Here is a 17,221-nt window from a genome sequence, read left to right as displayed (position 1 = left end):
CATCTCAATTACATAAACACATAGACAGATACACAGCAGATGGCAACATAAATACACTGTCGTTGACAACATAACGTTAATGACTAGCAATAAAATGATGTATCACCAAGCTTGGACAAAAATAAAATAAAATCATCTCCGTAGTGTTTGCGTTCAAAAACCCCTCAAATGCCATATTATTAGAAAAATATGCGTCTGAGCTGGTGTAACAAGACTCATCTTGTGCATTTTCACTTGTCACTGTCAAAACTTTACACGCGTCAAGAAAAACATGTTTGCATCTTTTAAGGATGAAAATACGTAATAGATCAAGTCAAGAACAACATCCACGACAGTGCACCTCGCGGCACTACTGCGAATGCGCCACTAATGATGCAGCCATTATGTGGGTGCTTCAAGGCACTTCAGGGTTGTTCACCTTAAAAGCACAGCTGATTATGCACAAGCTCCTCCACCAATAAGTCTTCTTTAGAGGCCCTACAGGTCAAATTGTTAATTAACCTTCCTTTTCCTCCCATTTTCAAGAGGGAAATCACTCTCCCACCTGCCATTAATTTGCACGTGGATTGTATAAAATTAAAAGCAGATTAGGGAATAATTAAATGGCAAGTTAAAAAAAAAAAAAAGATAAAAAAAAAAAATGAAGTAAAATCAATCATGCACTTGATTTTCTTGTTAATGAAGTGCTATTGTAACGCGCCTTCACCTGAGGAGCCACAATGGCGGTCCCCGAGGAGGGGCGGACAGATGCGATGCGTATCAAGAGCTGCCGGCAATTGAGTTTACAGCTTCATTACATAACGCCGGCGAAGGTGCATCAAAGCGTGCGGATGATAACGCAATCTATCGGACATTAGCGCCGCAGATTGACATGTGACAAGGGGAGCTGGTCGGGGACTAGGAACAGATGGGCCGGCCTTGCTCTAAGTGCGCTCTAACATGCTATATAGCTTGTCCAGGGCCCGCTCGTATTGATTGAATTCCTGCTCGCAGACATGGCTCCGATAGCTGCGTGTGTCAGTCACAGTTCCGTCTGCTGGAAACCCAACACGGAGCGCAGGCGGGTGGGAGCGGCGACGCATGATAGTCGCCCATCTGTCACGCCAAACGGGACTTTTCACATGCAGGCTCAATCAAGCCCATTAACACTTCCACACCAATGCTGGGATTTATTGAAAAAGAAAAAAACAAACATTTCAGGCATTGCCATCCAATGAAAAACATGCATCTCATGAAAAATGTGTACACTTTTATGTGAAAACAACCATGTTTTTCATATTTAAAAAAAACAATCAATACTGGCTTGTTTAGCCTCATTCTCATTGGTACATATACTGTAAGTAGAGATACCGAATGCATCAACTATGCAAATTCACAAATTATTTAGTTTAAATTTAAACTATTCCACAACCAAGCTCAGAACTCAGTTTGTTCATAATATCTTACTTAGGGGTCACCAACCTGGTGTTGAGTATTGATATTTATCTGTTTTTTTTTTTGTTTTTTGTTTTTTAATGATTAATATCATTAAGTCTTAGGGTGTAACGATAATGGCAATATTTAAAGACGAGGTTGTATTCCATTTGTGTGGTTCCAGCGCCCTAAGGTGTTTAATTTATTAGAGCATTTAGATTTTAATTAGGCATGTTTTGGCCACCTACGTTTAAGACCCACGCTAAAGAGAACATAAGACGTTGAGATCCTCCACAAAATGATTCGATTCACTCTGAATGCGTGCATTACTAAGTCAGTGCCTCAATATTAAAGAGACTTCACTTATTTAGCCTATTATAGCAATAAAAAGTTAATATTTTGTGTATAATTAATTTGATACTTTCATTATTTTTCACATACAATTAGTACCTTTAAAAATACATTTTGCAACTTGCTGTTGACTGAAAATGACATCACAAGGGCTCAGGTAACCAATCACAGCTGACCTTTTCTCTAGGTTTGGTCATGTGACATTCACAAGCTGAGCTGTGATTGGTTACCTGAGCCTTTGTGATGTCATTAACAGTCGACAGCAAGTTGCAAAATATGTTTTCAAAGATATTAATTGTACATAGAAAATAATAAAAATATCAAATTTATTATCGCCAACCTCGCACAATATCATAACAATTATTATATCTTTAGGTTCATACCATGATAACTGTTGTGTTGTGACATTTGAATATTGCTATTAACTATTGAGAATAATATATTACAGAAACACTAATAAAGGTAAGTTGGGCAAATTTGTTCTTTCCGAATTATGCATGAAACTGGGAGCCTTTTGCACTAATCAGTGGTCAAGAAGTAGCTTCAAAAAGGTTGGTGACCCTCTTTTTAATGAGTTTTTAATAAAGAAAAAAAACTGTCAAATAAAAACACAATTAAAGAAAATATATAAAATTAACTCATTTTATAAAGCATAATTACTTTATGTTGGCACAACAGCTTGTCGGGGGCGTGGCCTTGTGAGGGACATCAGTGACATGGTCTGAGTCTCATGTGACCCTCCAGAAGTGAGCTTTGGTTAACTGTAGCTGCTTGTGTACGTTCTCATTTTGTTTGTTTGAGTTTGTTTTTGTTTGTTTGCTTGCTTACTTGCTTTATTTTTGTTTGTTTGTGTTTTTACAAACTCTAATCCGTAAAGCAAAAAATTATTTTTTGTATTAATAAAACAGGCTCATTGAGCCATAGCTACACTGACTTTGAGATTGAAGGAAATAAGCATACATTTGAAATGATTAACTCTTTGACTGCCAAAAACGTTTAGTAACGTTGAGTAAAATCACGATGTATGCTGCCATAAACGTTAAGTGATGTCAACTATTTTTTTTTTGTGTGAATATATCAGTGGTCAGTGCACCGTCCAGGTGCAGCGCAGCCGGGTCGATGAGTTGTGAAATCAAAAACACCCACTGACTATGGCCAGCAGATGGCAGCGGTAGCTGCTCGGGCCCTAACTAGAGCTGCAAATTACAATGAAACATGACGCAATCTGATGAAATAGAACGATTTCAAGGCTGACGTGAATGATCAAAGCCTTTGTAACATTAAACCTAATTTGACGGAGCATCACTAAACAAAAAATAGTATCAAAGTCACTGTTGTGGAGCAAATGTATCTTTTCTTTTCAATTTTCGCTCAATGTCACTCAAATGACCTATTTTCAAATGTTGATTACTAAAGAACGGAATAAGGTAGAAACATACTTTTTTTTCCTAATGAAAGAATGGAATGTGATCTTTCATGTGGTACCCATGTTGTTTATGTAGCAAAAACAACACAATATTCTGTTTGCTTCGAAAAATGAGTTAAAATGCTCGAAATCCGCTGGCATTGGGGGTTGTTTTTTGCTAATGTGTGGCAGTAAAAGAGTTAAAAAGAAATATCCAAGGACCTAATTATTTTTCTTTAAATTCAGAACCAGAACCAAAAAAGTAATTTGGTTCAGCCTGATTTTCACTTTGGCCCAATCAACTATCGTCGGTTTTGTTTAAAATGTAATCTGTAAATTTAGGCTACAAAATCAGACTTTTGGGGGGCAAACCTGCCCAAGGTGTAGATTTGGCTGAGCGGTTAACATCCATGTAAACAGTTATTCATGGGCGATTGCGTAGAGTGAAAATCTACGAGTAAAAACTACGAGGAGAAACTAAAAAATGAAAATATTAAATAAAAGTCATTCAAGGGTTAAGGAACAAACTCACAACGTTCAGCTTGGGAGACTGTCACACTACCCTCTGAGCTATTCGCCTCCTGCTGTTTGCCTGTCTCCAGGTGACCAAAGACATCGTTTTTGGTCTCTTGGAAGATTCCATGGGATCATGGAATCAGCTCCAGCTGACACGAGTGATATACTAATAGAAAGCAGGAGCTGCGTGGCTCAGGGAGTAGATCGGCTTTCTCCCAAACTGAAGGTCGTAAGTTCGTTCCTCAACCCTTGAGTCACTTTTATTTTTTTATTTTTTTCCAATTCTTTATTTTATTCTCTTCCAAGTGTAAATACTAGTCTAAAACTGAGTCTATTTGGTCCCGCTCTAAATAGATCTATAGAATTTACAATATAGGTGATTTTGTTGTACTGTACATATTTTTGGGGCCCCCAATTTGACTTAATGAGAAGTTTTAAAACAAAACAAAACAAAACAAAACAAAAAAATCAGATCACAGATTCACATAAACCCAAAACAGTCAAATACGATGTATGTAAAAGTATAATTTTTTAGCTGTTTTTGTAGCAGGATTACGCAAAAACTAGGGAAGTGATTTGTGTAAGACTTTTTGGATGGATGTAGTATTTTCATTATTTCCACCCTTTACAATTACAGTCTACTTGCATTGGGGTCGCTACGTAAACTATCAGATCCACCAGATGGCGCCATATCTTTACATTATGATTTTCAGGCTTGGCGGAGGTCTGCTGTGTCTCCTGAGTGTTTTTCTAATCTTACAGTGTTTGTAATTTGTTATCCTGTTAAAATGTCCTCACAGAGGAAGCATTGAATCAACTTTTCACGTCGAGCCACTAACGGCCGCTTCTATCCCGACACCGCAGCATTGCCCCCTCCATCATCAACAGACCTTTTACTGGCGTCGTAAAAAGCGGCGTACACGTTTCCCCCCCTCAACATTCATCTGGTGTGAAGTGTAAAATGATATTAATATCATTATATAACCATCAGCATCAGCCACGACCACAGACGTCTCCCATCAATTATCTGTTATTGGAGCCCGTGTATCCTGAGTATTGTGATATGCTTTGATGAATGCTGCGCTCGGCGGGTGTTTGGGGTCCCCAGGATATCGTTCTCCCACTGATGTACTTATTAATAATAAATTGAGCGAGGTGTGTGTGAGTTGCGCCTCCCTCCTTTGTGATTACAGAGACGGAGCGGCGTTTGAAGTATCCATCTTAATCCGAAGACACTTTATTAGATAAAGCAAACTTGCTCAAGACAAATCGTGACGCCTTTGCAGGGGAGTAACTGCGACGCTCCTCCGCTGTCTTTATTTGTCTTTCTGCTCATTCTTAAATGATCCCTTTGAACCAGCATTGATTGCTGCAAAGAGAGGCGAGGTGTCAAGCGAGGGGAAGCCATCCAAGCACTCGCCCGTTTGAAAGCAACAGAGGTTGTCTGTGGAGTCGTATGTCATTTATTCATATTACCGCGGTTGGCTCTAAATCGACGCCCCCCTGCCGCTCTAACACTAACAATACATAATCTTCATGTGTCACGCCCACAAAGGAAAATACAGACTTGTTATTTATGCCTCCTTCGCACCTCTCCGATATGTTATTTTTTTCTACCGCGGCATTATAAATCAGCCCCGAGCTGCACTTTGTGAAAACACACCGATTGAGTCGGCGCACAGCGGTCACCTCGGAGAGGCCGTAAATTTTCCTGGTAACAAAGTTAACATTGATTCCGATATAAGTGCTTGTCCGCGTGTAACAACGATAACCTTTTAGTACATTTGGAAAACATATTTGACACCTATTCAATTAAAGAATGATTTTTCTGCCTCCCTTGGAAGACTGCAGCGAGAGTGTTTGGATAGGAAGATGAAGTAATAAGGGAGGTTAGTAGCGGCGATCAAACTGTCTATTATATCGCACATTACACAAATGTCAATGCACTGGGAAGCAATAATAAAATTTACGATCTTGAATTTAGACCAGTAAACCTCTGCAAGCCATTCTGACACCCTAATATGACATCAGATTTGCGTTCCCAAACATGGACTTGTAAAAACAACACATTCTCAAATGTAGACTTACATTGGTGCCAACACAAAGTCAAAAACATCAGCATCAGAAATGACCTCGACAGTACTTGTAAATATTATACATTGAATTTGACCATTGATAATTTTGGATGTGAAACGTCGTCGCTAGCTTGCTTTGAGCTATTTTGCGTGATATGTTACAGTACAAACATACATTCCCTAGAGAAAATGACATCTTATATTTGAATGAACGCAGAACTAGGAGCAATTGTCAGCTCCTACTCGGTTGTATAAATTTTGAAATTCTGTTGGTTCACTTGCATTTTAACTCTTAGGGTCTGTTTTACAAGGATCCCAAATAATAGGCCTGAAATTGCATGTACATTCTCACTGATTGTAGCTCTGATGAGAGCACCACGTGTAAACTAAGCGTAAAATAAAATTTGAAGGGGTGGAATTGGTAATGTTCGTGTACAAACCAGTGTACAGGGAAAAAAAAATACTGTAAATGAAGCTCCGATAATTTGGGGGAAGCCAGCAACTGAACAAAAGCGATGTTCTGCTGTGGAAAAGCCCCACTATGACTGTGGAACACATTCCAGCCACCGGAGGCAGTAAGTGGCCATATTTTGGTGGCTCAAACATATAAGGCATATGCCACATTTATGAATGTATTTGGTACACAGTTGAAAGCTCAACGGTGGATGTTCTCACTAAATTCAGCAGACATTCCCACAGTGCCTGAGAGCTGAAAGAATGTCTACATTTTTCACTATTTTGAAGCCTAATTTCATATACTTTGCGATTTTATTTTTTGTTCAAATTTAGTTTGTAACACTCGTTTCTGTTTTCATTTTCACTTTACATCGACTACCCAAAGTGCTGTGCTGGATATTAAAAATGAAAAAATAAATAAATAAAAAGTTCATGCCACAACATTATATATAGTTTGAACATTGAATTCAGTGATTATATCTCATACCACTAGGGGGAGCCCACGTACCACCAGTGGTACTAATACTACACTTTAAGTGTCTGTGCTATTGTTACATTAAACAATCTGCATTTTATTAACTAAAACCTTCAAGAATGTTCAAAACTGTTCTTAAGACCTATCAAACATATCTGACTTCTATCATTTTTGCTCTACTCTCCTTTTAAACTGTGATTCTTGTGTACAACCATTTTGTGTGCCTCTTTTGTGTGTGTGCGATAGCTTGATGCTAACCGTCTTCCCAAATCGAATGAAACTTCACACTCGCTCTTTTCATGATCCTCACTCAATAGTTTCCATTTTAAGTGCACACATGAGAGAAAACGCGTATGCGTGTCCGATCTTAAAGAGCAGACTTAGCGAGGAATGTATTTTCGCAGTGTCACATTCAGGTTAACATCGACTTCAATGAGATGTGACAAGAAAAGCTCATAGTCTTGAATTTGTAAAAGTATCAAAGAACAAAAAGAGCGAACAAGTACGCCGTTCTCATTTTGCCTTCTCCCAAAAAGCGGGAACACATGTCAGTCGCTTTGTGTCTGTGTGTGTGTGTTCTCACCGAGCTAAAATATTTTTCCTCGCAAAAGCACCAAAGTGACAACTCCATCAGTGAAAGTAGTTTGTCCGCCGCCATTCAGTAAAAATATTTTGAGAAGCTGAAGTTTGGGAGGAGTGACGGACAGCTCTGACACGCCGGAGCACTTAGACAATTACGAGGAGTTTCTGGCAGTCACCACATCTGACACAACACAAACATGGCCGGGATAATTTTACACTACACTGGCGGGCTATGGGTCACTTGAAAGGAACACAGGGAAGCTTGCGTTTCAAGGCCAATCATCCCAAATTGGCCCCTGTGAACACAACTTATTCTCCCTCTCCCTTTCTCTCTCTCTCGCTCTCTCTCTCTCTCTCTTGCTCTCTTGGCCGCTTTAGATGGACATGACAGACGAGAGCCTTTGAAGTGCAGCTGTCACTCAGACGCTTTCCACGGTGGGAACCGTGGGAGTGAAATGGCGTACAGGTGTGGCCGCACACCCTCTAGGTCAAACTGATAGTGAATTGTAGTGTACTACACCAGACGGGAGCCATTTACAAAAACAAGAAGTGGAGTGAAAGCCCAGTTTTATGTTTTAGGTTCTTATGCTAAGCTAGGCTAAGATAAGTACCTACTACCAGGGAAATAGGGTCCCTTATGGCATTGCAAATGTGTTGCTGTCATATGGCAAACAACCCTGTAAGTACATTGTGGTTCAGTTCCGAAAGGGGTCGTGGCGGCAAGAGAAAAGACAAAATAGACTTCTTTCAATTGTGGCGAAATAATGTATGGGATAGGGTTGCCAACTGTCCCATATTCGCCGGGACGCCCCTTATTTTGGGCAAAATTGTTATGTCCCGTACGGGACCTCAAAAGTCCCGTAAAATAATTCTCAATTCTTGCACGAAATTGAGCAAATGGCATCTTTGCCATTTTTGGACCACGGCTACTCCCATAGGTTGACAAGTAGCCAATAAAATGAGTCATTGGGTGTGATGTTATGTGGAGATCTTGCAAGGTAAGAGAGGCAACTAGAGAGAGAGAGAGAGAGAGAGAGAGAGAGAGAGAGAGAGAGAGGCACTTCCTGGTTTCGTCACAGCTTCATGTCGCAGTCTAAACGCCGATCTTAATACGTCGGCTGCGAACGTATCAGCGGGAGCAATACAAGATGTATTCTCGTGCTATTTATGAACAAATACTGCGAGAATTTAGCTTACTGGCAAGTTTCGCAATCAGCGCTTAACACAGCAAACCGCACTATACAGGTCCTCGATCAGCTAAACGGCAATGTCTCGAGCACGGCACCTGTCAGCCAATCACAGGCATCAGACATCGTAACGTGCATTTGTTGTAGCGGCTTATACTGTGTAAGTGGCTAGAATATAATAATAATAATAATAATAATAATAATAATAATAATAATATGTAGTGTTGTCCGGTTGGTTAGGAAGAGAGAATGGATAAACCTGTAAGAAAGAAAAGAAAGAAAAGTCTCCATGGATCGCTCCTCATTCATTTTTTTTTTTTTTTTGCACCTGTTTTTTTAGGTAAAGAGGCAAATTGTGGTTTCTTTGAGGTTTTGTATGAGGTTACATAATGATGGCCTGTAGTAAGGATTAAAGGGAATGTACAGACTTTGTGCATTTCGAATCTAATCAGAATATACACTGATTTCACACATCATGCTCGCACCACCATGACACCGTGCCGTGCACCGGTCATTTATTTCGGGATGAGAAAGTTGGCAACCCTCGGGATACGTCATCAGCCAAAGTTTTTTTTTTTTTTAAATTAGATGTTCTATGTGGCCCCCACTAGCTGAAACACAGTATTCTGATTTAGTATTGGTGTAAGAAGTAAGCAGATTATTATACATTTTTTCATTCATCTGAAGTAGTCCCCTCGGGCTCACATTACAAACGTCACGGGCCGGCTCACGAGTTTTCTGGGTACCATAAATAAAAAGCATATACCAGAGAATTTTCCATCCATCCATCCATCCATCCATCTTCATTCGGGTTCCGTATGAGCTTGGTTGCACATTGGACTGGTCGCGGACAGCGTTAAAGACATTGTGAGAATCAAATAACATTGCTGCTGTCCAATGATAACCGAGGAAAACCAACCAGTTGAGGACATCATGACGATGTTGAGCTTTAAAAATGATGTGAATGTCTATTTTTTCTTCTTTTTTTTTTTTAGAATTTTTTACAATCTAATGACGAATGAAGACGTCGGATGGAGTTTGCATGTTCTCCCCGTGCATGCGTGGGTCTTCTCCATGTGCTCCAGTCTCCTCCCACATTCCAAAGACATGCATGGCAGGTTAATTGGGCGCTCCGAATTGTGTGCTTGTGCGTGTGGATGGTTGTTCGTCTCTGTGTGCCCTCCAATTGGCTGGCAACCAGTACAGGGTGTACCCCGCCTACTGCCTGAAGCCAGCTGGGATAGGCTCCAGCACCCCCGCGACCCTAGTGAGGAGCAAGCGGTTCAGAAAATGGATGGATGGAAGAATGATATTACCCATGTGCTATAAAAGAAGTCTCAACTTTCTTTGAATGAGGTCTTTTTTAAGCAAAGTATAATCAATTATAATCATTTAATTAATAAAAATCAATTAATAGGAACTGACTGTTATGCCCATTCCTGGTTTGACTGTAAGACACAAAACCAACAATAACTAAAACAAAAAAATGGACCACACAGATTAAACTGTGTTAGCGACACGACATCTACATTGAAAGTGTAAAGTAGTCATTTTGTTTTTGCATGAATCCAAATGTTTATTTGGCAGCTTTTGCTTTAAAGTGTGAAAGTTGAGCTCACGGAAAAAAAAAAAAAAAAAAAAATGCTGGCCCAGATGTGTAGCATCTCAGTCACATATGCTAATTCTTTGTGTCGAAGTTTTGGATCTGCCTAAAGGGAAATAGGAAGATTTTTTTTTGTTACTGTCTCATTAATTCACCACTTCCACCAGTGAATGCAGCATGTCACATAATAATGCGCTTCAAAGGCTGTTTATTTTCCGCAGCTAGCCGCCTCTAATTCGCTGTGAGCTGGCATCAAACATCCAATTGACAGACATCCTTGTCACATCATCATTGCTAATTCTCTGTGTCCACTCTCAGCGGCTAAAATATTCAGACAACAGCTTTGATAGTAGACAAGCCAATATTCATATAGTAGCCTTTGAATCACCGCACACAACAAAAACACTATAAAGTTTTCTGCTATTATTTTAGGAACAGTATAACGCATTTAGGGCCTTGCAAAACCACAGTAAATGTGTTCCAGAACTACCTTTGTTTTTAAGATTACCTCTCGAGAAGGTTACAGTAGGTCAATTTGCTATTGATGAGGAAACATGTAGGTGCTTACTGCTGTGTGTTGTAGTGATATACAAGTGAGACCCTTTTACCATTTATTTACTGAAAATAATGTATATATCGTCAACTGACTGTGTGAGTGATGTATTGTGACTATAGTGGCAGAACAATTCAATCTTTTCCACTGACAATTAAACTGTATTCACTTGTGTGACATTTTTGTTCGGAAGTGTGCTGTGAGATTTTTTTATTTTTTTTTTCTAATCTAAAATACAAATATGTTATGTTCTTTGGTTCAATAGTACGGAAGTGTATTGCATTCACTTGGAAAACAAAATGGTTTTCTGACTTTTTTTTGGAGGGGGTGACTGTTTTTTTTAAATATATATATATTTTTTTAAATATACATTGTTAATGAAATAATTTATTTCTGTTTTTGTAATATGGTTTCAGTGGGTTTTCTTTAAATATTTTTTCTGTCAATAAAAAATTCTGTAAAACACAAAAAACAAAATCCAAAACACAGAAAACAAATATTCTGAAAAACACGAAAAAATAAAAAATCAGGAAAACAGGGGAGAATCATTATGAAAAACACGGAGGAAACATTTGTAATAATAATAATAATAATAATAATAGTAGCAATAATAATAATAATAATAATAATAATAATAATAATAGCAATAATAATAATAATAATAATAATAATAATAATAATAATAATAATAATAATAATAATAATCGTTATTATTATTATTATTATTATTATTATTATTATTATTATTATTATTATTATTATTATTATAAATACAACAACAAAGCATCAGCTTCTGTTTTTCATCTTATTTTTTTAATGGCAGAAAAAAATATTCCATAAAACAGACCCCAAAAAAAACCTCCCATAAAATAAAGCCTCCCCAATAATTAGTCAGTATGTATTTATTTATTTATTTATTTATTTATTTATTTTCAATTGGATGCAATACGATTCTGTAAAATAGCAGTTGGGAAACAGTGAATATTTCCAAATAGACAGTAATATTGTTGTTCAAATGAATCGTAATCATTGCACTTGACAGACATCAGACTTTCCTTTAACGCGCATACCGACCGCGCTAATTACACATTTACATTTGTTCCAGTTTGTTTAAAAGCTCATTTGCAATGACAGCGGCTTAATCAGAGAAGCCGCCCTCCTCTGCGACGCTCCTCTTTGACCCGTGCGACATCTGCCGCTCTAAATTTAAACACGTCAAATCTGACAACACTGTCACTTGAGTTCACTTCCGGGCTAATTGTTCCCCAGATGTGCGAGCATCCGCCAGCCGTCTAATCACGCCGCATTCCCACACCTGCGTCGGAGCGCAGGTTAATCTGAACTGAGCACCAATTTCAAGACAAATCAAAAAGCCTCCTGATTGGCTGACAGTCCCGCTTAGCTGTGCCATCTCCAATGGACCCGGACCTCCTCCTGACAAATGAAAACGTGCTTGAGAGACATTCCTTGGAGATTTTACACACACAGCAAGTGTGAATGCCCACACTATAGCGGCACAGAGTCCAAACTCATAACAGTCGATGATGGACAGCTTGATATGGAAACTTTTTGAAGTGACAGGATGGACGAGGTTTCCACTGCGGGACCCCCTGCCTGATTTGTTTTGCATTTCCCTCTGCTTAGATGTTCAGCAGGGGAATCACATTTTCGTATTTTGGGGTTTGAAGGTATGACAAATTAAGACTGGAATATTTATAGATATTATTTCAGAGTTACATTCTTTGGTCGGTGCTGCTGTTTTGTTTTGGCAAACATGTTCAAATGGGTTCAGCAATTATCAGTCAGTTACAGGACATTCATTTGTAATGATTGGAAGATTGCTCGAGTGTGCTTCCTTTTGTCACCTCTGGAAAAGGGCTTGACAACAAAAGTATATACTCTAAAAACATTTGGGTCAAAAGTAGGGATGCACGATAATGCTATTTTCAACCGATACAGATAAACCAATAATTTAGAGGTGCCGATAGAGGTGTTGATAACCGATAAGTAAGCCGATAATTGTTTGCAAAATTAATTTGTATACAAATATGCTTTCAAGTGCTACTATAAGTCTAATAAATACATTGAAACATTGTATAAACTTTGCACAATGTTTCATTGTATGTAAAGCACCATGAAGCTGAATTTTATTGATATGAGCCACAAACACAACAGATGGACAAATGTTGCATGGCTATAATTATTGATGGATTTCTTTATTATCTGGTTTATCTGTATGAAATCAGATTGCCGATAATTATCGGCAGATTTCTCTATTATCTGGTTTATCTGTTTGACGTCAAAATGGTCGATAAGTGCCGGTAATTATCGGCCACCGATATTATCGTGCATCACTAGTCAAAAGTAACCCAATTGTGGATTTAAAAAAAAAAAAAAAAAAAAAAGGACCGATCCACTTTCTGGGTCAATTTGAGCCAACTTTTTGGGTTGTTTCATACAAAATGACCCAATTTTTTGACCCAGGTAAAGGATTTGACTTTGACCAATAGCTATGAGTTGTTTTACACCAAAAGACCAATTTCTTGACTCAATGTTCGGTCAAATGACCGCATATGTCATTTTGAAAATGTACCAAATTACGACCAAGTGTTACGTATTTTAGTTTAGCGAACTCTAACGGCTATGTTAAATATTGAAACAATATCAAAGCAAGACTTGAATCCAGTCCGTCTGGTCAGAAGTCAAGTGCCTATCTGACTGAGCTACTTGGCCAGTAAATATATTAGTGTTGACTTCATGTTTTGTAACATGGTCTACAACATCACAGCCTAATCTCCACCATTAGTATCCCATGTAAAGATGTAACGTGTACTGTACAACCTCACTGAAAGCCTCATCCTAACCCCAACTATTAGTCCGTGACGGTGAATTGACATATTGTACATGTCAACACTAAAAATGAACACTAATATCATTACTGGATTGTTCAGTAATATAGACTTTAGTCTCCTGACCAGACGATCCAGGTTCGTGTCTCAGTTTTGTATTTTGCCGCTCTTTAACATTGGTCGTATTTTGGTGCATGGTAAAACGACCAGCATGGTCGTAATTGTTGGAGGGCTTGTTGGGTTCAAATAGACCCAAGTAGAGGATCAGTCCATTTTTGACCCATAATTAGGTTATTTTTGACCCAACTGTTTTTAGAGCATACTGTACCAAAAATAGCACGGTTGAGAGATGTGTATAGTACTACATGATGATAACTCGCTCTGGTAATCAGTCATAAATCTGAATTAGAAGATACAACACACTCCTTTTGAGCTGTGTCCCTAAAGCCATGCTACGCTAATGTCCATGCTTTCCATTACCTTTGATGGGACGGTGTCGGTCCGAGATGTGATCAGGCTCCCAGATGGTATCGGGGGTCGCCTAACGAACACGTCCCGCTACAGGATTGGCTGGAAATGATCCAGTTGACGTCAAACATTGGAAAGAAAATATTAAAAATGTCATTTAAATAACAAAACATATGGATTGCAATTGTAAAAACTTAAGTAAACTTAACAATATAATCGCAAAATATATTGACTAAATAATAAAATAGATTGAATAAATGATAAATATACAAAATAATTGTCTCAGATGTAACAAATATTGTCGGTTTGGATTGTTAATGTGTTCCTATTATCATTAAGACTGTTTTTTGTTCTTGTGATTGATTTGTGAACAGCTAAAAAAGAAACCAAACTGAAGCTAACTTCGTTAGCGCCGCTGTACTGATGTCACCGGCAAGCGCGAAGGCGCTTCAATCTTTTTTTTTTTTTTCATTCTTAAAGTATTGTGCTTTTATATTTTTAGGTTTATTTACGTTTTTACAATTTTAGTCCATAAATTTTGTTATTTTGAACAATTGTAAACGACCCGATACAATCTGGCAGCCCGATCACATCTGGTACCGACAACAGCCGTTCCTGCCAACATGGCCGCCACATAGACATATGAGCCTGCTCTAGTCTACTGTATAGCTACGGCAACAGCGTCACAAACCAGAAATATGGACTGTATACCAGATTGTCTGTTGATTGTGCTGTAGGGGTGAATATTTATTGAACTAGCAGACTAGACAATAGAGGGATAAACGTCTTTGTACTTTTTTTGATGAAGCAGCCAACTACTCTAATACGTTTTAATGTTAAAACAAATGCTGATTCGCTACTCCAGAAACGGCTGCAAGAAGCAACTAGCAGCAAAGTAAATAAAAACAATGCTAACCCATGACAGCATTCAGACGCTAAAGCATGAAAGTCATTTAGCCGCACTTAACTGTCGAAAAACAATTAGGGTAAACGCGTAATGTCTGCTCAGAACCGCCATACTGTAAGTATCTCAACACTTAATACACTTCATGAATTTTACATCGGGGCCCTATCATTAGCATAACGACACTATCAAAGATATTAGGAGCCTTCATTGCTGTTCTTACACGGGGATCTCTCTCAGATCTGCTGTCAAGGAGGTGCGTATCATCCGGTGTCATCTCGCGCAGACCGCGCACCTCCACTCCTAATGAGTGTGCGTGCATGTCTGAGCGTACGATATGTAAATGGTAGCATTGAGTGAAGCAAGGAGGGGGTGTTGTCTGTGGGCATGCGTGTCATAAATCTTTATAAAAGAGGCAGCATTGTCTCCACCCGACTCGTCTTGCTTTTTCAGCTCCTCGCGCAATAACGAGACTTTTTTTTTTTTCCTCCGCTATTCCGGAACAAGATGTAAAAATGCAACATTTATTAACATAAGAAGTGTTTTGACGGACGTCCAATATGAGGCGATGTAATTGCCATCTTGCTGTCTTTCTACTGCTGCTGCTACCCTCTCTGACGTCCTCTGAAGCTCTTTTTTTTAAATGCCGTCTTTCCCCCGTTGCTGTAATTATTTTCTGGCGGGACAGAGAACAAAGTGCACAACAAAACATCATTTGCGAGCGCAGGTGCACAGGCATGTTCCCAAGCATACACAAATAATAATCACACATGTAGACCCAACTTGCTACCCTTGCTGTCTTGTTTACATCGCTAGCACTCGTACAACAAGACGTCAAATGTTGCCATGAGGACGCAGCAGTTGGCCATCTAATGCCAGTAAAAACATACTGAGGATCAGGCCAATTTTGAACCCCATTCACACATTTTGATCAAAGTTGCCAACTGCCTGATTATCAGATGTCTCTAAAGTGCAGATTTCTAACTAAAGTTCTGCAAACCAGATCCAGCCCTCAACATCATTTTCAACAAATTTTCATTGACTTTTGTTAAAAACTACCCATTAAAATGATAATGATAGCCAAATACGGGTACAGTTATGTAACATGTGTAACATGTGTAATAACACAGTAGTAAAGTTGTAATTACAGTAAATACAGGAAGAGAGTACAATTATAATTATTATTATTAATTATTAGAGTAAACTTTATTTGGAATATTTTACTTTCATCTAAGTGTAGATTTTACTCAGTTTAGACTGGGACCAAATGTAGTCTTTTTAGAGTAAATTATTAGTAAATTTACTGTGTACCGTCATAACCTTGGTTTACCTACTTTATTTTTGTCCTACTTTTGGTTCCTGACCCACCGGTTCAGTTAAGGCACAAGAGGCCCTCTAAGCCGGTGGTCCCCAACCTTTTTTTTGCGCCACGAGCCGGTTCAAACAAATACATTTTCACGGACTGGCAACCATTCACTAAGGGGAGAGCATGCTTGGATGTACTAAATAAAATTGTGATCATAATCATGACTTACCATTGGTTTTAAATTGCTAATTTTAAAAAGTTGAGAGTATTTCAAGATCTTAACATAGGAAGTAAATTAATCTAACAAAATGGGAGAAAAATTAACAAAATTGGCAAGGAAAATAATGTATACGTCTTAAAATTGAGACATATTTTTAAGTTATGAGCTTTTAAGTTATGATCAATAGATAACAAGATTGGTTGACATGTTGGTCCGAAGGCTACACTGCTATTGATTGCAATCTGCTAGTCAATGTTGTTATACTGTAGTTTGCAAAACATTTGTAGCTTTCTCTTGAAAAAAATATACTGTACCTAAAACAAGGCAGCATTGCAAACATTTGGCCTAGTAGATTGGTAGTTCTTCTTCTTCTTTGTATTTGCTGTCACCATGCTGCCTCTCCCGGTTCAGTCTTGGTACTACATCTGGTATGGGGGAGGAGACTGCAATTGTTGGAGATATTTTTATGTGTACAGTACACCATCCACTGTAAGAGCACACATGCTCGCATGATTTTTGTCTTCGTATTGTGTGGTGTCTCTCACATTCATGGTCAAAATCATGCGTGCAAGGCTTAACAATCACTTTTCCTCTCGCCGTACATCGTGTATGTCATGTCTGGGGTCACGCCAAGGTTAAGTTTGAGTTCATGACCTGTTAAGTTTGGGTTCGTGACTGTGAGGTCAAGTATCTGTTTGGAACTGATGTAACCATCATGTAACCATCATCTGGTTTCAACTGTAAAAACGCTATGTGATGTTTCAACTGGATTTATGCTATGTGATGTCATGAGCTTTGTGATGTCAATCTTTAATCCTTTACTTAGTCACAACCAATCAGATCAATTCACTGTCTGTG

The 17,221-nt window shown here is 38.5% G+C and overlaps 1 long non-coding RNA gene across 3 annotated transcripts; it reads right to left on the bottom strand.

Annotated features, from left to right (window-relative positions):
• Positions 1-252: 252 nt before the first annotated feature.
• LOC144030723 (uncharacterized) lies at positions 253-17,021 on the bottom strand. 3 transcript variants are annotated; one of them, XR_013287339.1, is made up of 5 exons: positions 16,909-17,021; positions 16,678-16,806; positions 15,391-15,513; positions 13,946-14,035; positions 253-1,162 (listed from the first exon to the last, which is right to left on the bottom strand). It is a non-coding gene; the product is annotated as an uncharacterized LOC144030723 (long non-coding RNA). The 3 variants fall into 3 exon arrangements; XR_013287337.1 differs by lacking the exon at positions 253-1,162 and adding an exon at positions 11,592-12,050; XR_013287338.1 differs by lacking the exons at positions 253-1,162; positions 15,391-15,513 and adding an exon at positions 11,592-12,050.
• Between the last annotated feature and the right edge of the window lie 200 nt (positions 17,022-17,221).

The sequence above is a fragment of the Festucalex cinctus genome, chromosome 11 (genome assembly GCF_051991245.1).
Source record: "Festucalex cinctus isolate MCC-2025b chromosome 11, RoL_Fcin_1.0, whole genome shotgun sequence".
In the NCBI taxonomy this organism is placed as follows: domain Eukaryota; kingdom Metazoa; phylum Chordata; class Actinopteri; order Syngnathiformes; family Syngnathidae; genus Festucalex; species Festucalex cinctus.
The sequence above is the reverse complement of the archived record's forward strand: the minus strand, read 5'-3'. Positions and strand labels throughout refer to the sequence as shown.